At 41.2% G+C, this 22,276-nt stretch overlaps 1 long non-coding RNA gene and 1 pseudogene across 1 annotated transcript; both read left to right on the plus strand.

Annotated features, from left to right (window-relative positions):
• The first annotated feature begins 5,678 nt into the window (after positions 1-5,678).
• LOC119897199 lies at positions 5,679-7,328 on the plus strand. The gene is made up of 3 exons (XR_005443369.1): positions 5,679-5,745; positions 5,987-6,145; positions 7,278-7,328. It is a non-coding gene; the product is annotated as an uncharacterized LOC119897199 (long non-coding RNA).
• Positions 7,329-7,365: 37 nt separating this feature from the next.
• LOC119886767 overlaps positions 7,366-22,276 on the plus strand; it is a 206,554-nt pseudogene continuing 191,643 nt past the window's right edge.

Genomic DNA, 22,276 nt, shown 5'->3' on the forward strand with positions numbered 1-22,276 from the left:
CGATGGAGAGACGACTGATCCGACCGAGAGACGAGACTGATCCGTAGGTAGGGCTTGACTTTGGCCAACAGTCTCAGCTGAAAGAAACTGGATTTTACTACAGATCTAATCTGTTTTTCAAACTTAAAAGCACTGTCAAAGATCACAACTAGATTCTTAAATGGACGACTAAATGTTCCTAAAGTACCAAGAACATCTATACAAGCACTTAAATCCCCAGCTCGACTGAACACAACAACTTCAGTCTTACTTTCATTCAGACAGAGAAAGTTCTGATTCAACCATATTTTAAGATCTCTCAGGCAGTTGAGCAAGGACTGAGTTGCAGCTTTGTCGTTAGACTTTACAGGTAATAGATTTGTATGTCGTCTGCAAAGAAATGAAAGGAAGGAAATGGATGGCAGCATGTACAGTGAAAAAAGCATGGGGCCCAATATGGACCCTTGGGGACCCCACAAGAAAAACAGATATCTATTCTATCCGCCAGATATGATTAAGTAAATTAACACTATTACTTCTATTCAGAGTTTTTTCTGTATTTAGCAGGACAGGCAGCCAATGACAGGGACTGTCCCTGACGTCTGGTCACCCTATGATATGTGATGTAGGCTGTGAAAGGTATTCTGCAGATCACACACTGTAGAGAAACAGGTAGAGAGAGTAAAGTCACATATTTTAATAATTTGAACCAATAAATATGAATAACAAACAAACAATATATGATTAAATTATATTACTCTATTTGAAGCTTTTTATATTTGTCTCTCTGTCACACACACAAAAGCTTTTCATGAACTAAAAGCCCTGAAAGAGCTTCTTTCTCGTGCTCCCTTTCTGCAGTTCAAGAGAGGTGAGTTTGGCGACGTGGTGCAGCCTGATCCTGAGAAACAGACACAACCAATGACGACAAGTCAGAACGATGGTTGTCGATGCCAAACTGTGTCTCCTCAGTGTGTCCCCGAGCAGAAAAACTCCCTCCGTTCCAGTCTCCTCCCGGACGATGTGTGTGACTGTCGACCCCTTAGGAGCTTGCACTGTTGAAGCTCGGCGCATCACCGTCTCTGCGGTTCTCAGCACCTTATCATAATAATAATAATAAAAACAGAATACATTATATTTATATAGCGCTTTACACAGTGCTCAAAGACACTGTTCCTAGCTAGCTGGCTACGATTTCAGTACCGTAATATCAAAGTTCCTCTATATATATGTCTATGCCTGCTCCCGCCTTGCTCCCGCGAGGTTTTAATGTCATGTGACATGGTGACGTTTTGCAGCGCCGGAGAAAGTCGGACACAATTTCTAACCAGCATGCCTTGTTTTAAGTCCAGCATGCATCACGTTAAGTCAGCGCTGCGCAGCGCCGCGTGAAGTCAAACGCACCTATTACTTCCTTTTTGTTTTTTGTTTATTGAGGTGAAGATTTACAACAGTATCTGGCACAGATCACCAAATATCAGTGCTAACAGGAAACGGAGCACATACACTTTAGGAAGAAGAAAATAAATTAAAAGAGAAGAAAATATGTACGTAATAGTGCAAACAAACAAAAAAAAGACAGGCTAAAGAAACAGTAGTAAAACAGTTATGGGGCTTCAGATAATTTTAAGGCATCACTAAAATCAAGAGGTTTAGCTGTTTTCTTCTTCATGAACAACAGGGACTTGTAGTATAATACAAATTCTTTCTTGAGGACAGTAAAAAGAGGCTGTGTTTTCAAACATTTACATTTGTGGATGAAAAATTTACCCGAGATAATTAAAGTGTTTAAAAGCAGTTCATAATTTTTGTCCTTCATTATAATTCCAAATGTGATGTTATCGCTAGTGAACCTGGAGAGAGACCTGGAGATCCAGCCAATCATACATGTCACACCAGAATGTGTTCCTGTAAGGACAGAAGGAAACCAAATGATCCGTGGTCTCCATGTCCTCATCACAGAATATACAGTTAGTTGGATCAATGTTAAATCTATGTGAGAGGAGATCTCTTAATGTGTCATTAAATACTTTGAAGTGAAGCTCTTTAGCTTTTGGTGATAAAGGTAACTTTAAGAAGTCTGTGCGTAGTTTCTTCAGAGAAGAATGAAAATAAGAGAGGCAGCATTTCGGCTGCAAGTCAGAGTGAAGAGATCACAGAACACTTTGTTTCTACAGAACTGGTGACCAGCAATCATCAGTGAAGGAAGAAGACGGGGGTTGAACATATGAGATTAATTTTTTTTTGAGATGCATTTTTTGCCATCAAAAGGAAGGCAGATGGGATGCTTTGGATAACCGTGTCATAATGTTTACAATCACACTGGATATTAAGTTTTGTACCGAAATCTTCAAAAGATAAAACATTTCCATAGTTGTCCAGTAAATGTGTGACAGATAAATATTGTTTTCCATCCATTCGTTGAGATACAGGGACTTATTTCTAAAGAGAATGAATCTGCGGTTCCAGGTGGGTATGTTATGGGGAGTAAAATTGTGTTTGTACAGGAGTTTCCATTATAACAGAACTTGTGAATGAAACGCAGACAGTTTTATAGAAAGTTTTGGAACATCAAAATCACAGCGGAAAAAACAATTCCCTGGACACACAATACCAGAAACTTCCACTGTTTGCTAGAAGGCATCTTAACCATTTAATCCTTAAGGTTCCATTTATACACTCAAAGTCTGTGGCTTGTAGCCCACCATCTTCATAGTCTTTCACTATAGTCGCTTTTTTCAGATAATGGGGTTTTCTTTTCCAGATGTAGTCAAAGTTTAATGTATTGATGGTTTTGACAGCTTTGCTGGGGATGGACAGAGAGTAGGCTGGATAAATGCATCTTGAAAAACTTTCCATTTTGGTAATATAAATCTGACCAAACAGAGAAAGATCTCTATTTAACCATCTGTCTAGTCTTGCTTTACATTCATCCAATTTGTTCCATACATTTAAAGATTCACTTAACTTAATATCTTTGGTTATATGTATGCCCAAGTATTTCACTGCAGTTTTAATAGGGATACCATATGCTGCCTCAAGGTGGCAGTCATGTATAGACAACAGCTCACACTTTTTCAGGTTCACTTGTAACCCGGATGTCTTTGAGAATGAGTCTATAGTTTCAGTGTTCTTTGGGACCTGCTCAACATTTTTAAGAAACAGAGTGGTGTCGTCAGCCAGTTGATTTATAACTATTCGGCTATCAAAGACATTTAACTGCTCGATATCTGAATTTTTGAAGAGGATTGACAACATTTCAGCTGTTATTATGAAGAGTGAGGATGAGACGTTGCAGCCTTGTTTTATACCTCTGATATTGAAGCGAGGCGTGGTGCTACCTGGGAGAGATATTGAGCTGTTGGTGTCATAATAAAAACATTTTATAGTGTTTATGAATTTTTCCCCCAAACCACAGAGTTCCAGAGCCTTAAAAATAAAGGGGTGTTCTGTCGTGTCAAACGCCTTATTAAAAATCCATAAAGAGAATAAAGCCGTCGTCCTTTATATGCTCATTATATTCAAGTAAATCAAGGACAAGGCGAACATTATTGTGTATTGATCCACCTCTCATAAATCCTGATTGGGTGTCACTTATTATTTGAGGAAGACCCTTTTGAAGACGATTTGAAGATATGTGTGTTAGTAATTTATAATCATTTTAAATAGTGTAATCGGTCTCCAGTTGTCCAAGAATTTGGGATCTTTGTTTGGTTTTGGAATTAGAACAATTGCCTCAACGTCTGTGGAAGTGAGCGGTTGTTTAAAGCTTCTTTAAGTGTTTCAAATAAAAGTACTTTGATATGCTCCCAGACATGTTTATAAAAGTTGGCTGCGAGGCCATCTGGGCCAGGGGAGCGGTCCGAAGTCAAACATTGCAATGCCTTTTCAAGCTCGTTATACGTGATCTCTGACTCACATGTGATTTGGAAGTCCTCATTTATTTGGGGAATAAAACCTCTGATTTGGTGAAAGAAGGCCTCTGTTGCATCAGCTGAGAATCTAGAAGAATATAATTTGCTGTAAAAGGAATAAACTTCATTGGTTATAGTTTTAGGATCAGAGCATTCATTTTCATTAATGACCAGTGTTTCTGTTATTTCTTTCCTGGCGGGTTTTCTCTAATCTACAGAAATAAGAAGAGTTTCTCTCTCCTTCTTCGATCCACTTTGCTCTGGATCTGATGAAGGCTCCATTTGCTTTTCTTGTATATTTATTATCTAATTTGGTTTGTAGTGTAAGTAGTTTCCTTTTGTCAGTACCTGTAAGTGTGGGTTTGTTACAGCAGAGACTTTTCTCTCTTGTCAAATTGGTCTCTTCTAAAAGGGCAGATTGTTGCAATTGTTTACTCTTATTTTGAAATTTAAGTATTCCCATTTAGAGCTATAAGACAGAAGGTTGGGGTCTTGAGTAATTTCATAAATTATGTCTTTAATCCCTTGGCAATACAGTTGGGACTGTAACAAGCTGGCCTTGAGTTTCCAGTAACCCTTGTTTCGTTTGTGATTATTACTGGGTTTTAAGGTGAGATTAATAAAGCAGTGGTCAGACAGGGGAGCAGAAGATATAAGTTTTTTAAGTTGGGGTGTATAAAGCACCAAGGGTCAGACAGATCATGAGCTACAGAAACTGACTAGATGAGGGTTATAGTGATGGTTATGAAACCTGGAGGGTGAGCGGTCTAACCATTCATTAAATACCATATTGAAGTCTCCTCCTAAGATAATATTAGTTGTTGGATAACTTAATATCAAACTTTTAATGAGACCATCAATTTCAGAGAGATTTTTGTTTTGGTTTGTGTTGTTATAACCGTGGACATTTCCCAGGATAATAAAAGAGTCTTTAGTTGAAAGAACGCAGAGGATCCAGTGACCATCTGTGCTCTTTTTGGATGTCGCTATCTTCCCAGGGAAGTTGTTCAGAAGGACAGCGGTACCTGCAGAACGATTAGTTACATGACAAAATAAAATATTATCCCCATTGATTGGACCAAAATTTTTCATCCGTATCAGTGGAGTGAGTCTCTTGCAGCAGGACACAGTGTGGTTTCTTACTTTTACACAAGAGAAAAACTGCCTTTCGTCTGATACTGTCTCTAAGGCCCCTTGCATTGAACGAAATGAAACAGAAATTAGAAGCAACAGTTAACAGTAGACAATAACCTCCCACTTAGGAATAACAACACGAGGTCTGTCAGCAGGAGAAAAACTGCTTTGGAATGTGAACATAAGGCAACGTCCCCTTGAAAACAGTCAACTTGGAAGTCCTTCGTAGGAATTTAAACAAGTGTCTTCACGTTAGACAGTGAAGAGTTAGTGAAGCGTTGCGAGAGTTTGGCTAAGGAGCCACAATTCTTTTCCCATTTATGTATCCAGATGGGCCCCTGAAGTAGCTGACCTGCTTCTCTGGCCTGCTTAATCTGAGAGAATCTGTTGAGAAACACTAACAGGATTTCTCCAGCTTTAACTCATAAAGGGCAAAAACTTAATAATGTCTTGTTTTATCACCTAGTTAACATTTATTTGTGATGAAATTACAAGTCATCGTCTCCTGACAAATACAACAAGCTCTGAGGCAGCTGCCCTGAACTGCAGTCCATGTAGGCTATTTGAGCCAGAGGCCGACTTTGCAGGAGCTCCTGACACACAGGAAGTCAGCTGACTTCCTGTAACTGGAGAGAGGGAAAAAGTGACACTGAAAACAGGGAGGAAGCTGAAGCAGAAAGAGTTCAGTTAGAGTCCCAGAACTGAAGGCTGAGGCAGGGTGAGTGTTAATCCAACATTTTATTATGTTACTGTCAAAGTCTCTGAGGCAGTTTTCTCCCTGTGGACTGGAGAGGAAAGAAACCTTAGTGGGAAAAACAAAACAAAGTGAGCAGGTCGAGTTCAGGCTGGTTTTATTACACTGTCTGCCTGTGTTACTTTCTATTCTCTTGTGACCGTTGAACAAACCTGTTTCCTGATTCTTGTGCTTCTGAGCTCAGTTTTACTGTTTTACCTCTCAGACTGACTGAAGTCCAGAAGATGATGAAGAGGAAGAGGAGGACAGAGGAAGAGGAGGACGGAGCAGAGTCCTCAGGATCCAGCTGTCTGTCTATGAAGAGTGACTGGTCCAAAAACCGTCCTCCAGACTTCAGTCCTGAACCTGGACCCTCAGACTCAAAGTAAGAGACTGTTTTTACTGTAAACTGACCTGATGGAAGATGATGCATTGAGGATGAAGACAAAATGTTCTGCTAACAGATTTATATTCCTGATGCAGAACTATTAGTGCAGATACTGTTTCAAACTAAGATGGATCTGATTTGATTTCTGGAGCAAAACACCTGAGAACCTCCATTTCAGAATTTACACTTCAAGAACATCTTCATATATTTTTGCCCTCACGTTGACATCACTGTAAAGATTTAGAAGGATTCAGAATCTGAAAGAATCTGCTTCAAATGTGTCCTTCATTTTCTCCTATTTGTCCTCTAAACACTGAGCTGTTTGGCTCTTCCTCAGATCAGCTGTTCTGATCCACCAGATGCATCTTGAATCACTTCAGATCATAATTGTGCAACATGTGGTGAAAAAGCATTTGTAGTTCAGCTTTGCTCACCTTGATGAACACTTTGCTTTGAATCATTAGTAAGTGGAGCTTTGAGCTCAGATTCTCTCCACCATATATTGTTCCTAAAGGTGAAGAACAAACATCCACGGGCAGCACTGATGGAAAAGTTAGCAGTGGAAGGAAAAAGGGCAGAAAATTGGACCACTTCTCTTTTTACAATATTTGAATAGTTTCCATGTGATAGTTGACAGTAGAGAGTGACAGGAAACAGAACGACATCCAAACAAGGCTCCGTGTGGACTTGAACCTGTGACACCGCTGTTACATGCTGTGTGTTTAGACCACTTCTAAGCTCAGTTCAAAGCTAACTAACTCAAGCTAAGCTGCCCAGAGTGACTGTAAAACAGTGAAGGACATAATCAGCTCTCTTTAATGGAGGCTTTTACTGTGAAGGAGCTGCAGGAAGTGTTGAGTTTGTGTTAATAACAAACTGCAGGCAGATCACTAAATGTTTAATCAGACAGTCAGACAGGAAAAGCAGTTAATTAGTGTTTCTGAGAGCAGGAGAGCTGAAATAAAAGGAACAATCATCTTCATTACTGACTGAAAGCTGAATTCAAACAGAAAAGTAACGACACTTTTACTCTGTGACCATCTGAGCTTCTACACAGTGTCGGACACATCTGGAGATTTTTCAACAACAAGCAACAAATCATTTTAGTTCTAAAGAAATGTCTTCACAGAGAGAGGAAGAGGAGTCCTGTTCCTGTGGAGGAGCAGCCGTCCAGCTGTGGACACTGGTTCTGCAGACGGTGCATCACCTCATACTGGGACCAGTCTGCTTCATCGGGACACTCCTCCTGTCCCCAGTGTGGAGACAGATCCAGAACCAGAGCTGGACTGCAGACAGCCAGTCAGAGCAGCTCTGTACAAAGTAAGACTGGACATCTGTCTGCTTCTTCAGATATTCTGATATTGATGGTTTTTATATTAGTAATGAAAATAATCAGCACATATTCTTTGTTTTATCTCACATTGTTTCTCTTCTTTAGTGAGAGGTGGTCTGCAGGAGGTTTTAGATGAACATAAGATCAGTCTGAGGAGGAGATGTGAACGTGTGACTGAAGGAAGTGATGAAACAGGAAGTGGAACCCTCCTCAACAGGATCTACACTGAGCTCTACATCACAGAGGGACAGAGTGAAGAGGTTAATACCCAGCATGAGGTGAGGCAGCTTGAGACAGCTTCCAAGAAGAAGACCCTCCATGACGCTCCAATCAGGTGCCAGGACATCTTTAAAGCCTTACCTGGCCAACAGAGAGCCATCAGAGTGGTTCTGACCAACGGCGTCGCTGGCGTTGGAAAAACCTTCTCGGTGCAGAAGTTCACTCTGGACTGGGCAGAGGGCTCGGAAAACCAAGATGTCGGTCTGCTGGTTCTGCTCTCGTTCAGGGAGCTGAACTTGATCAAAGATGAGCGGCACAGTCTCCTCACGCTGCTCCATGTTTTCCATCCAACATTACAGAAGGTCCCAGCAGAGAAGCTCGCCGTCTGGAAACTGTTGTTCATCTTTGACGGCCTGGATGAAAGCAGACTTTCATTGGATTTCCACAACAGTGAGGTTGTGTCTGATGTCACACAGAAGTCATCAGTCAACCTGCTGCTGACAAACCTCATCGAGGGGAATCTGCTTCCCTCGGCTCTCGTCTGGATAACTTCCCGACCTGCGGCGGCCAATCGGATCCCTCCTTCGTGTGTCGACAGGGTAACAGAAGTACGAGGCTTCACTGACGCCCAGAAGGAGGAGTACTTCAGGAGGAGAGTCAGTGATGAAGAGCTGTCCAGCAGAATCATCTCACACATCAAGACCTCCAGGAGCCTCCACATCATGTGTCTAATCCCAGTCTTCTGCTGGATCACTGCTACAGTTCTGGAGCACATGTTGACTACAGAGCAGAGAGGAGAGCTGCCCAAGACCCTGACTGACCTGTACTCACACTTCCTGCTGGTTCAGATAAAAGAAGAAGCAGAAGTACGATGAGGGACATGAGACGAGTCCACAGGAGCTGACGGAGGCTGACAGGAAGGTTCTTCTGAAGCTGGGGAGGCTGGCGTTTGAACAGCTGGAGAAAGGAAACATCATGTTCTACCAAGAAGACCTGGAGCAGTGTGGTCTTGATGTCACAGAGGCCTCGGTGTACTCAGGAGTTTGTACAGAGATCTTCAAAAGAGAGAGTGTGATCTTCCAGAAAACAGTCTACTGCTTTATTCATCTGAGCGTTCAGGAGTTTCTGGCTGCAGTCTACATGTTCCACTGTTACACCAGCAGGAACTCAGAGGTACTGAAGGACTTCATGAGGGAAGACTGGGGATGATGATGATTACAATTATGATGATGACAGGGACAATGACCATGATCCATCCCTGGATGTCTTCCTGAGGAGAGCCATGCAGAAATCCCTCGACAGTAAAAATGGCCACCTGGACCTGTTTGTTCGCTTCCTTCATGGCCTCTCTCTGGAGTCCAACCAGAGACTCTTAGGAGGCCTGCTGGGTCGGACAGACAACAGTCCAGAAATCATCCAGAGAGCCATCAACAACCTGAAGGAGATGAACAGTAATAAGATCTCTCCTGACAGAAGCATCAACATCTTCCACTGTCTGACGGAGATGAACGACCACTCAGTACATCAGGAGATCCAAGAGTTCCTGAAGTCAGAGAACAGATCAAAGAAGGAACTCTCTGAGATCCACTGCTCAGCTCTGGCCTACATGCTGCAGATGTCAGAGGAGGTTCTGGATGAGTTTGACCTGCAGAAGTACAACACATCATTGGAGGGACGACTGAGACTGATTCCAGCTGTGAGGAACTGCAGAAAGTTTCGGTAAGTCCAGATGTGATTATCAACACTGTAAAGATGAAGCATCAGTATTACAGTAAAGATACACACTTTACACACTCGCTCAATATAAAACCTCCACACTATAAAAGTTTCCTAAACTAGTCTTAAAGCTGCTGATTGAAATAATTCTACATGTGTTAAACTCCAAATGTCTCCAAACATCATTTCTGTGTTTCTATCCATCAAGTTAGTGACACAAGTATCTTCTATCATCTTCTATCTTTCTTTGGGTGATGGAGGCTTGATACAAATCCAGCAGGAAAACTTGAGGATTAAGAGTTTGTGCTGAAAATGTTTTGACAGTCGTCATTTTATCACAGCAGTCTTTTTATTTTTCCACTGATCCAGTGTCTGCACTCTGTTTCTATACTGTGTCTGTTTCTTGTTCTTCTATGCAGACACACAGACATGTCGTATCTGTGACCTGCTGGAGCTAACGGCACTTGAAGGGTTTTCATTATATTCTCTGCAGTTTCTGAGCTATTTCATATGAAGGACTGTTCTGTTTATACAATATCTCTAATTATTGTTTGATTTGAGAGGATGTGAGGGGAGGCCATCCTCCCTCTTGAAGAGAAACAGAACATCCCCCTCTCCATCCTCGTTAAATAAAAGGTGCCACTTTACATAGTTTAGTTCCAACAATGAATGTCTCTTCATGTGTTTTGCTGCATTAGAAATGAGTTTGATTTAGAAACAGTAAGGAAGCTCTCTCTCTGGTAGGATTTGAATGGACAGTCTTTGTGTATTTAGCAGCTGGTTTCCTCAGACAGCAGCTCATTACACAGTCAGCTGCTGGGACGGCCTCCAGGTTCATTCTGCCAGTGAAGGAGAGCTCAGCAGCTTCAGTTCAGTGGAGGGATTTTATCATCACCGAGCTCAGAGAAGAAATGATGCTGTTAAACAGCTGAACTCCACTTGAGAACAACTGTTACCCAGAACATGTTAATAATACAGTCTTCAGTACTAATTATACTATCAATGCAATAGATGTCATTAAATGAATTTAATGGGAGATGAAAAGCAGATGCAGTGACATAATAAGATAAACACACACAAGCACATGACTGAGGTAAATCCATACGAGTGCAGTTCAACCTGCAGTGATTTTACAGCTCAGTGAACATCACGTTAAAATAAAGTTTAACAAACACAAATCACAGCACCTGTTAATCACAATATGACATGTTCACATTACAGTCAGACACTTTTGTCCAAAGCAGTAATACTGTGCTTCATCATGTTGACACTTTGACATGTGGACAGGAGGAGCTCAAGTTTCAAACCACAAACCTTGTGATCAATGGCTGAGCAGCTGAGCTGCAGCCGCTCATGTTAATGTGCTTTGTGATGCAAAATGAACTGTGCCTTTGTTTGTTTTTAGAACAAAGTGTCAGATTTTATTATACTTTAAGTTTTATATTCTGTCATCACAGACTTTCTGACTGTAAACTCTCAGAGATTCACTGTGAAGTCGTGGCCTCAGCTCTGAAGTCCAACCCCTCCCATCTGAGAGAGCTGGACCTGAGTTACAACAGGCTGCAGGATTCAGGAGTGAAGCTGCTGTCTGCTGGACTGGAGAGTCCACACTGTAGTCTGGAGACTCTGAGGTCAGTTCATGTATTTTGCTCTAATCCAAATTTAATCCATAACAGAAGTTTCAAATTTCCTTCAGTTCTCTTGTTTTCTGCGTTTGTCTGAGCACAAATCACAACTCTTTTTTTTTTTTTTGTCAGTCTGTTTCCACATTTAGTCTGAACTCAAACTGGATTCATGTTATTAAGGAAACTGTAGGATTTATCCTCAATGTGCTGTGAAATTAAATCTAATGTTTATCATTTTTGTTACAAGTTAGACACACGTATATATAAAAATTAAAAGAAGTGTAACACATTTTCAAGAATAATGTCCTTTTAGAATACAGTGTTTTATAGGAAGTTATACATATCACCTCAAACACACACACAGAGTGTAAAGCATATTTCCAGATGCAGCTGTTTGAAGTATCGTGTCTGATCTGTTACCGTGATTTTTCAGCTTCCCTCTCATCCTCCTCTCAGTCACTGCCTCCACACTGTCCACTTCCATCCGCACCACCTTTTAAACAGGAGCACGGCAGCCACACCGAATCCACTGAAAAAGCACTTGTAAAGTTACTCACCTGTTTGAATCAGACGAGCCTGTATTGAGCCAAATTTTAGACAACGTCCCGTTCAAAAACCCAAAACCATCTTATTTGGGAGCGACCCTCTCCTCCTGTTCTTTTCTCTCCTGTCTCTTCTTCAAACTACTCGTTGGAATAGCTGACTGCTAGCTTGCACGTGTGCTCTGCTGGTCTACTTGTCAGATTTTGGAGTCTTGTATCGTCGTTATTCGTCTGAAGGTGATCTGAGAACAGTTTGTCCTACAGCCTGTAAGTGAAACAGTCTGAATGTTTACAATCTGCCCGAACACAGCGTGGAGTCAGCTGTGGCCACGGTACATGCTCAGATTAACTTGTGATCCGACAGCTGTATCTACCGTCGCTCACGTCTCAGATCACTCACTCATTTAGCAAACACACACACAGACGGTGGAAGCAGGGGTGTAGAAACTAAAACCAGCTGGGAGTGGTGTAGGCCGAGGCTATACTCGTATCGTTTAATCCTATCTGTTGATCTGGTCCTTGCTAGTGAAGTAAACGGCAAATATAAACTGTTACCATGACAACAGCAGTGCAGAAATAACTTTGAACATGGGGGCAATAAAGAACCACTTAGAAAATGGATGAGTAAGTATTAGGTCACTGCTCCTAACAGAAAACCTGTTCCTCGTGGTGATCATCCTGATATATCGGGCTTGTGTGGGGACAAAAAGTGAACGTGCTGCCGTCCCGACAAAGAGCTCCAGGATGCTTTCACTTGTTCGTGCTCAGCAGTTGTGCTGCAGTGAAGACATTTCCAGTTTGCAGAGCTCACAGAGCAACATGTTGTTGGGTCTCTGTCTAAAATTCTTTGTGATGGTCGTTTTTTTGTTCTGCAGCTTGTTCTCCGGGTGGAATCGCAGCTTTAACTGGACGCAGCACTTCACTGCGACCCGCAGACGCATGTTATGCAAATAAAGATATTTCCTAATCGATGACATCAATTTCGTGGATAATTGGGCCCAGCCCTACACCACATCATTTGATGTGACTTTGTGTTCTGACTCAGCCAGTAAACAGGAGCATAAATAATACACTACATTTGTACAGGAAGGAACTCGGTTACATTTAAGATGAAGAGAACGAGACTCTCTCTTTGCTCAGTGCACATTTGATCCAGTTAGAAGGACGACTGAGGATGAAGCTCACAGTCAGTCAGCTGTGTGTTGATGGAGATGACAGTGGTGATGAGGAGAGGCTAAATCTGTGCTTTGAAATGAGAACCAGAAGTGCTGGGACAGGTGTTAAAGAGCTGGAGTTTTGTATTTACTTATTTATTTCATATTGAACATTTTGGAATTCTGTAGAAAACATCTGTCTTAGTATTTTTCATGAATTAGAAGAAGCAGAAGAAAATGAAAGTAACAGAAGTACCAACATGTCTGACTTGATCATTATTCCAGACTGGCCTGAGATCAGCAGCATGTTATTGATCTGTGTTGACATGAATAGGTGTATGAATGTTGTGCTGACATTTGGATGATGTCTGTAGAAGGCTGACATTATGATGATCCACAATAACACAATGACAAAGTCCCACAAATGAGCCTCCAAAGCTCTTTGAGGTATACCAGGGTAAAGTTAGAAGAAGAAAACAATCAATAAATAAACCTGGACCGAGAGAAATATGTTAGCAACAGTAGCTGATTATACAATATATAATATTCTGCATTTCTTCATGTAAACAGCAAGAGTCACGTTTAATGTACGCATTGTTTGGTGCAGTACAGTTGGTAGTTATAGGTAATTATTGTGTGTGCAGAGTTGTTACTGTCAGCACTATATTTTTAATATTAAATCATATTTAATGTGGTTTCCATAGTAACAGATCTGTTTGGCCTTTCTACCAGCAGGTGGCAGTATTTAAATGAATGTCCGGTTTGTGTCTTTGTTAACTGTTTTAAACCCAGGTTACTGATACAGATGTATTTATTGTTCTTCATTTCATTAGTTTTTTATTATTGAGGCTTTATTTGTAACCTAGCTACCATCTTCATTCACCCACAGCCCAGAGTTAAACCTGCACGCCCTTCTGTTCTAACCTGGTTCTAACACTGCTGTCAGCTTCTCAGCAGCTCTGACAACAAACTCACATCAGAAATGTCCTAATACAGATCATCTGGCCCAAAGAAGGATTTACCTCTGTGCTATATGTACTGTTTGATCATCAGGACTGATGATGAGGATGGAGTGTAGTGATTGTGGGAGAGCCGTCCTGCTTTATTTCCAGACATTTTTATGAAACACAGTCCAGATGTGCAGGTGGTGAAGATGTGCCGGGTGAGTCGAGGTGAGAAGGCAGATCTGTTTGTGACGCCGCGGCGTCTCAGTGCGCTCTGTGCGCCTGACAGCACAGTCTGCAGCAGCGCAAATAAAACTGCTGGTTTGAATGTTGAATGAACCCGTGGAGGGTTTTCCTGGACTTAGATCCGGCCTTAAAGCAGCCTGGAGGTCTTTGTACAAAGAAAGATGCAGAGCTGCAGTGGAGAATCCTTCATGGCGTTGTAGCCATGTAGTTATTAACGCTGCTGTAGAAGACAAATGTCCCTTCTGCAGTGAGAGACAGAGACGGTGTTTCACTGCTTCTCAGAGTGCATTCGTCTGACAGATTTGTTGGAAAACATTTTCAGTAGATGTGGAGAAGTTTTTCCGAAGCAGATTTTTATTTGTGGTTTTAGAGACACTCGCCGGAAGAAGAACAGATGTCAGCTACTGAACTTTGTTTCAGGACAGGCAGAGATGGCGGTGTATATGACCCGGAGACGGAAGGTGGAGGAAGGGTTAGATGTTGATGTGGTTCTTGTTTGTGAGAAAATGGTTCAGTCCAGACTGCTGTTAGGTTTCAGTTTTTACAGAGCTGCACATGACCTGGATACTTTTGAGCTGGTTTGGGGTTGTGGGGGGGCGTCTGCTCTGTGACAGAGGGGCAGTTAAGTTCTGAGATGTGCTGATCTAAACTTCTGATACACATGTAAACGCAAAGGTCTTTATTAATGTGATATAGGACGTTTATTTGTGATGTGCATATAGTAAAGAAATGTTGGTGTTAGAAGTCAAACCTCTCTCTCTCTCTGTCTCTCTCTCTGTCTCTCTCTCTGTCTCTCTCTGTCTCTCTCTCTGTCTCTCTCTCTCTCTCTCTCTCTGTCTCTGTCTCTGTCTCTCTCTCTCTCTCTCTCTCTGTCTCTCTCTCTTTCTCTCTCTCTCTCTACCACTTTTCAACACAAAGTGAATCCCTTGCTGCTGTCAGTCATTTAAACGTTTCCATGCTCGCAGTGATGTCACAGTTAATATCGTGGGACATTTCTGCAGCAAAACAAATAAATGGAGTTAAAAACTTGACAGGTCAGACAGAGGAAACTCTGCAGAGGAAACTTTCAACTTTTAGTGTCTGAAATGTTTGGACTCTCTGATGGAGCTCAGGACTGATCAGGAGGACGGCTGCTTTACTCCAAACAGTGTCAGCAAGCTAACACGCTATTTAAGAACAGTCCGTGTTGATGCAGTCTGCAAGTAGAAGGATCCGTCAGAACCAATCATCAGCCGGCAATCTGACAGCTGACTTAACGTTTCATCCACAGACTTAGAAATAATAAAACAAACAGACGTAACGCTCTTCCTGATTATCAGTTTATATTCCACATCATGTTTTTAAAGAAATGATAATAAAATAGATAAATACAATGAATAAATAAATAATCTCTATTTCAACTATCAGACAATAACAAATATTTCCATTTTCTAAACTTCTACATTCTTCAGCTCTGAACAGATTATTAAACACTGAATGATTTCAAGCAGGAACATTGTCTTCTATAGTAACATTATTTATTCTTTATTCAGATTGGAGCACTGCAGTTTGTCAGAGATCAGCTGTGCTTCTCTGGCCTCAGCTCTGAAGTCCAACCCCTCCCATCTGAGAAGGCTGGACCTGAGTGGAAACAACAACCTGCAGGATTCAGGAGTGAAGCTGCTGTGTGGTTTTCTGGAGAGTCCACAATGTAGACTGGAGACTCTGAGGTCAGTTATTTGACTCTCTGTAACTATTGTAGATCTGATGTGTTTAATTAACAGTTGTTACTGTTACTACTGTAGATGGGTTGATGACGTGACGCCTACATTTTCTGTCCAACTTGATTTTTTTCACAAAAAAGGTTGAAAGCATAAAAGCATACCATATAAATACAGGACCTCTCCCATATATGTACTCTCCTTTAACTTTGGTTAAACATTTTTCTGATAATTGAAGTCTCAAAATGTCATGCGGTGCGACCGTCTGGTCATGACTGCTGTTTTGGAAACTTCTTTGGAATGACTTTAAATCTAATCAAAATTGTGATTTGCCCTATTTGGCATGATTTCCAAAATGTTTTGTCGTCCTCTTCAAAATCGCAAAGCATCTGTATTTATATTTCCATAATAATACACAAACTTTGTACGATGATGTCCATTTTATGAAATATCATGTGGTGCGACCATCAACAAACGACTTTTATGTTGAAATCCATTAGAAGACAGGAAGTTTAATAATATATCAATTTTGCCAAGGACCCATTGAAACAGCAAGTAGGTTTTTAACTATTTCTCAAAGCTGGAAAAATGTAAAATTGTAACAGCTGGTATGTAGTTGCCATTTTTGGATAACATGTGGTATGACCTCAGAAAAACAATTAATATAAAGTTATTTCTACCAATATTTGTTTTGATTATAAATTCCATGGAGTCCTGTTGTAGGAAGCTAGCTTGTTTTGTTTAGGTGGCCTATTCTCTGCCTGTAAATTTTGATTAAATTAGAAAATATCATGTGGTGCGACCGCTGAAAAGTGGTTTCCATGATTGGCAATTTAGTTTTTGTCCTTTTATTTTCAACGTATGACTTTTACATACAAAGTACTTTTATTGTAATATTTAATTAATTCTAACTGTTTTACCAGATGCCACTCCCAAGTAAAGAAACACTGCTCGCCATGGACAGCATGTTAATTTTGACCCTGCAGCAAAAGCGGAGTTGCTAAAAGAAGCCAAAAATATTGCGTCTTTAAGAAAATTTCAAATGAAAACTATATGAAGCAACATGTTGCTCTTGTGTGTTTCCATTTCTTAGGAGGAAATGCATTTTTTTTTGTGAACATGTTGGCGCAGGAGCCCGTCCTCACTTGATTTATTGTGCTGCTTTACGACCCATGTTTACGTTTTTAACGACCTCTATTGGCCGTGTTGGCTGAGTCAAACCCAGGACTTTCACACAGGAGAACCGCGTTCCATTCCCCTGTGAAATCAAGTAAATGTAGAGTTATTTTCAGTTTGAAGGCAACTTTAGCCCTAACAAAATGTAGCAAAGCATTTATTTCAACAGAAATGGTGGTGCCTTGAACATCCTGTTGCGTACGCCAGCCACTGGACTTCACTGTCTTTTAAATGTGGCTGCTGATTGGGTAACACCTCTGACACACCCAATAAATGAGGAAAAACATACCTGCAGTTAATGAAATTAGATTAAATATATTGTCAAGTTATGTTTGTTCAAAACAAAGCTGTGAATGTGTACTCCACTAAAATAAATGTTTGTAACGAGATTTTCATCAAAGATTTTATATGAAATTTTGATTGAAAATTCTTTTAATTTTAATAATGATATCTGGTAAAATACATTTTTTGTTTAGAAGTTTTTGTTTATTGATCTCCTTAAATATATATTTTTAATGATATGCAGTGTTCATGTCATTTGGAGCGACCACTCATCATGTGGTGCGACCAATAATAACAATAACTGTATTAAATTAAAATTAAAATTCTCATTCCTGTGACTGTTGAAAATCCTTATACGTCATTGACCCAGATCTGATATGTTTAATTAACAATTGAAGCTAATTTCTGTTCAGACATAACTTCCATGCATAAAGTGTCCTTTTGTTCATATTTTCACTTACTGTATCAGTAATTAGAGGCAGTGACTGAGAGGAGGATGAGAGGGAAGCTGAAAACCATCATGGACAACCCCGCTCATCCTCTCTATGCTGAGCTGAGGCAGCTCAGGAGCTCCTTCAGCCACAGACTCATCCTGCCCCGAGCCTCAAAGAGCTTTGGAGGCTCATTTGTGCCGTCAGCCATCAGGCTCCACTAGGGGTGTGGAAAATAACTGATCTTTAGATGCATCGTGATGCGGACTTGGACGATTCTGAATCCATTGATAAATGTCAATAATGGATTATCTAGAGGTTAACTGATAACGTAATGTTGACGGAACGAAAAAGGCGGAACTCAGAAATGTGGAAGTGCAGCTCCGGACCGTCTGTGGTGTGAACACAACGGAGACGTGTGGTTCTCCCTGTTCAGCACAGACAGACAGCTGTTTAATGAGCGCTGCTACTAAACTTTGACATGATCAATAAAATCAGACTAACGTTAATGATTTTCACTGTGCAGCACGGCAGCGCTTAGCTAGCGTCCTCTCCTCATTCTTTATAGGACAGCTACAGGACAGGCGGCAGTAGGTGACGCTGAAAGCAGAGGAGGAAAAGATGAGCGCCATGTTTCAGTCTGGCAGTAAATGTACGCTGCAGGTCACAGCGTGTCCGTTAATTAAAGTCTGTCTGTTTTCCAACTGCTGGAAAAGTGAAGGCGGTTAGCGCTAGCTAACATCTCCTCTTCAGACTGCGGTCTGGAAGCTGAGCAGGACGCTTTTTTGCTGCTACTTCAAGTTCGTTTGTTGTCATTCATCCACATATCGAGTACACAAATTAACGAAAAGCCATTTCTCAAGGCCCATGGTGCTCAACACAAGATCACAATAATCAAGTTAGAAGAAACAAACATGTGACTACGCTAGACGAGACAAAAACAGGAACAGATATATTAAGGTGGAGTGAACGTGGTTTGGCTGCAGCACTGTAAAGTGCGTAGTTCAACATGTATCTGACTCTATACTAAAAACAGCAGCATCAGAAGTGAAAACAGCAGCAGAGGTCAGTAATAATGCTGGAATAATGGAATAATGCTATGCTATGTTAGCTACAGTTATATGAAGTAACATTAAATATCTGCATTTCATTACTACCTACTTCTTTGGATTGGTACAAATACTTGGCTTTAAAAGTACCAAGTAGTCTCACAGTGAGAAAAATACATCTTTATCGTTTTACAATCTCATCTCAGCCTCATAATCGTAATGAGGTGCCTAGAAATTCCCGCCCTTGAGGTGATGCATAGAGATGCATCGTGATATCGAATCATTGACCTGATAATCGTAATGGAATCGTGAGGCCAGTGAAGATGCACACCCCTAGGCTCCACAAACCACAGCACCAAACTGACAGACTCTCTTTTGACTTGATTTATTGAACATAATTGTTATTGTATATCGATTTTTTTATATTGTGTATACTCTGTGTATATATACACTCACCTAAAGGATTATTAGGAACACCTGTTCAATTTCTCATTAATGCAATTATCTAATCAACCAATCACATGGCAGTTGCTTCAATGCATTTAGGGGTGTGGTCCTGGTCAAGACAATCTCCTGAACTCCAAACTGAATGTCAGAATGGGAAAGAAAGGCGATTTAAGCAATTTTGAGCGTGGCATGGTTGTTGGTGCCAGACGGGCCAGTCTTCAGGTTCCTGCAGGTTGTTGTTTCCACTCAGGTCCAGCCTTCTCAGATGGGAGGGGTTGGACTTCAGTCTTTCACAATCTGCTCAGTTACTGGGATTTTCACACACAACCATTTCTAGGGTTTACAAAGAATGGTGTGAAAAGGGAAAAACATCCAGTATGCGGCAGTCCTGTGGGCGAAAATGCCTCGTTGATGCTAGAGGTCAGAGGAGAATGGGCCGACTGATTCGAGCTGATAGAAGAGCAACTTTGATTGAAATAACCACTCGTTACAACCGAGGTATGCGGCAAAGCATTTGTGAAGCCACAACACGCGCAACCTTGAGGCGGATGGGCTACAACAGCAGAAGACCCCACCGGGTACCACTCATCTCCACTAGAAATAGGAAAAAGAGGCTACAATTTGCAAGAGCTCACCAAAATTGGACAGTTGAAGACTGGAAAAATGTCGCCTGGTCTGATCAATTGGGCACCGTTTAAATGCCACGGCCTACCTGAGCATTGTTTCTGACCATGTCCATCCCTTTATGGCCACCATGTACCCATCCTCTGATGGCTACTTCCAGCAGGATAATGCACCATGTCACAAAGCTCCAATCATTTCAAATTGGTTTCTTGAACATGACAATGAGTTCACTGTACTAAAATGGCCCCCACAGTCACCAGATCTCAACCCAATAGAGCATCTTTGGGATGTGGTGGAACGGGAGCTTCGTGCCCTGGATGTGCATCCCACAAATCTCCATCAACTGCAAGATGCTATCCATCAATATGGGCCAACATTTCTAAAGAATGCTTTCAGCACCTTGTTGAATCAATGCCACGTAGAATTAAGGCAGTTCTGAAGGCGAAAGGGGGTCAAACACAGTATTAGTATGGTGTTCCTAATAATCCTTTAGGTGAGTGTATTTACACATCTACGTAGAATGTTACTGATTCTACTTTTTCTTGTATTTGTATTGTGTCCTTTACATTCCTCTGTGTTGCTGTGCCAATCTGATTTTCCCCTACAGGGATTAACACAAGTATGTCTTATCTGAAATGGTCACATCTGGATACAGAAGATCCTCTGAACTAATATTTGTTTGAAACTGATCAAGTTTACTTGGTGAAGTAGAAATGTTTCGGTAGCACTTTATAATAACTACACACTATAAAGCATTAGTGAAATATTAGTAAATACGGAATTCATCATTTATAAAGCATTGTAGCCAGTCTAATACTGTGCTAATGTTGTTGACCCGTAGCTGCTTGTTATGACGCGTTAGGCGGCTAATGTTGTACCTGATGTTGCGTGTAAATCAGATACAGAGGCATCGTCTTCGTTGCAATATCACCAATTTACTGATCTCCACACAGATGAAAGGTTCACTATTTATAAATGAAGTATTATTTTAATGACAAACCATTTATATATGAGTTGTTAATGGTTCATAAGATCATTTGGAAAGTGTAAGTGTCTTTTTTTTGATACTGACATTTAGTTATTTAGAAATGGTCTAATAGGGCGCGTTCATAGATGTTTTATGACACTTAATTCTACAATTTATGATTAATTCTGGTTACTAATGGTTAGTAAGTATTTTGTGTGAGCTAAAGTGAGGACTGTCTATATCTTACAAAGCATTTACAAATGATATTGTAACACACAAGAATCAGAGGGCCTCAGAGGGAGGCCCCTTCCTGCAGATCGGTTATAAAGGGGCGGAGCTCCGGGGCCCCTTTCCTCCGGTGCCCAAGCGTTGCATTAAAGTGTGTTTTTTACCCACCAAACAGCTTCAGCTTCACCAAAAGGAACGTCAGTGTCACTGAGTTAAATCTCGTTTTGTAGCTTCTCTGTCAGAGTTTGCCTCCTTTTCTTCCTGCAGTCAGGACGTATTAATATTAATGAGCGGCGTTTCACTGACCATTTATAGGCAACTGTGGGCGTTTGGAGGGTCGGACATGGAGCTCCCTCACATGCCCCACATTTCAAGTTGATTGTGATTTATAAATGGAACTTGCTTACAAGTGTGCGTACGCACGGTTTTATAAATGAGACCCCAGGACTGTAACGGTGAGGCTTTTCCATGCCACCAGTAACGTTAGCTGGGGTATCTTTCAGGTAGTCTTCGGGGGCTTTCACACCTACCTCGTTTGGTCCGGACTTTCGGACTTTTCAGTTTGGTCCGAACCAAAATTGCAGGTGTGAAACCTCCCCCGGACCACGGTCCGGACCAAACAGACGGAATTTGGTCCGACCAAAAGAGGTAGTCTCGGTCCGGATCAAACTGAACCGTGGTTTGGTTCGTTTCTGGTGTGAAAGCATTTTGTGGATGGTTCGGACTTTCAGACTATTTACAGGAAGTTTGGCGGTTGCCGTTTAAACTGGAAACAAGTAAATGCATGGAGAAATGCATTGAAATAAGGACACAAATATAAATCTCCCATGACAGCTCATCTTTAGATACAGACGGCCACAATAGAAGCACACTGCCACCCATCGCTCTGGTCTCTGCTCAAACGGAGGTGCAGATTGTTTGGCGTCTTCTCCTCCTGTCCTGTTGGCGACAATATAATGTTCGCACAACGAGGACGTTTAATTGCGAATTTGAACTAGCCTTCAGTATAGTTGGTGCTGCAGGTAGTAATGCTATAATAATAACAATATAGTGGCAAATATGCATATGTACACTTTTTATTCATTCATTCTAGTCAAAGCTCCCCGCTGAACTGTTTAATAAACCAATCAATGTCAAGTACAGGGAGACGCAGCCAACGTAGACGATGACGACAGGACGCAGGTCTGTCAGGTAAAGTCCTTTAGTGCGGTCGCAGAATTGCAGTGTGAAACCAAACCAAAACTAACCGAATGTATCAAAATGTATCAAAACATGAACTTTGGTTCGGACCTTGGTGCAGACTTTCAGGTGTGAAAACCCTCTTAGTAGCATCCTTTGGGCTTTGCCACTGGTAGATTTACGAGTTACGCTGAGATTGTTTATATTCTTTCTCAGGAAAGTATAAAAAAAAAAAGAAGATTTTATGAACCATTAACAACTCATAT

The sequence above is a fragment of the Micropterus salmoides genome, unplaced genomic scaffold, assembly GCF_014851395.1.
Source record: "Micropterus salmoides isolate LMB-PRFRI ecotype aquatic unplaced genomic scaffold, ASM1485139v1 Ms_hic_scaffold_1, whole genome shotgun sequence".
NCBI classification, from domain to species: domain Eukaryota; kingdom Metazoa; phylum Chordata; class Actinopteri; order Centrarchiformes; family Centrarchidae; genus Micropterus; species Micropterus salmoides.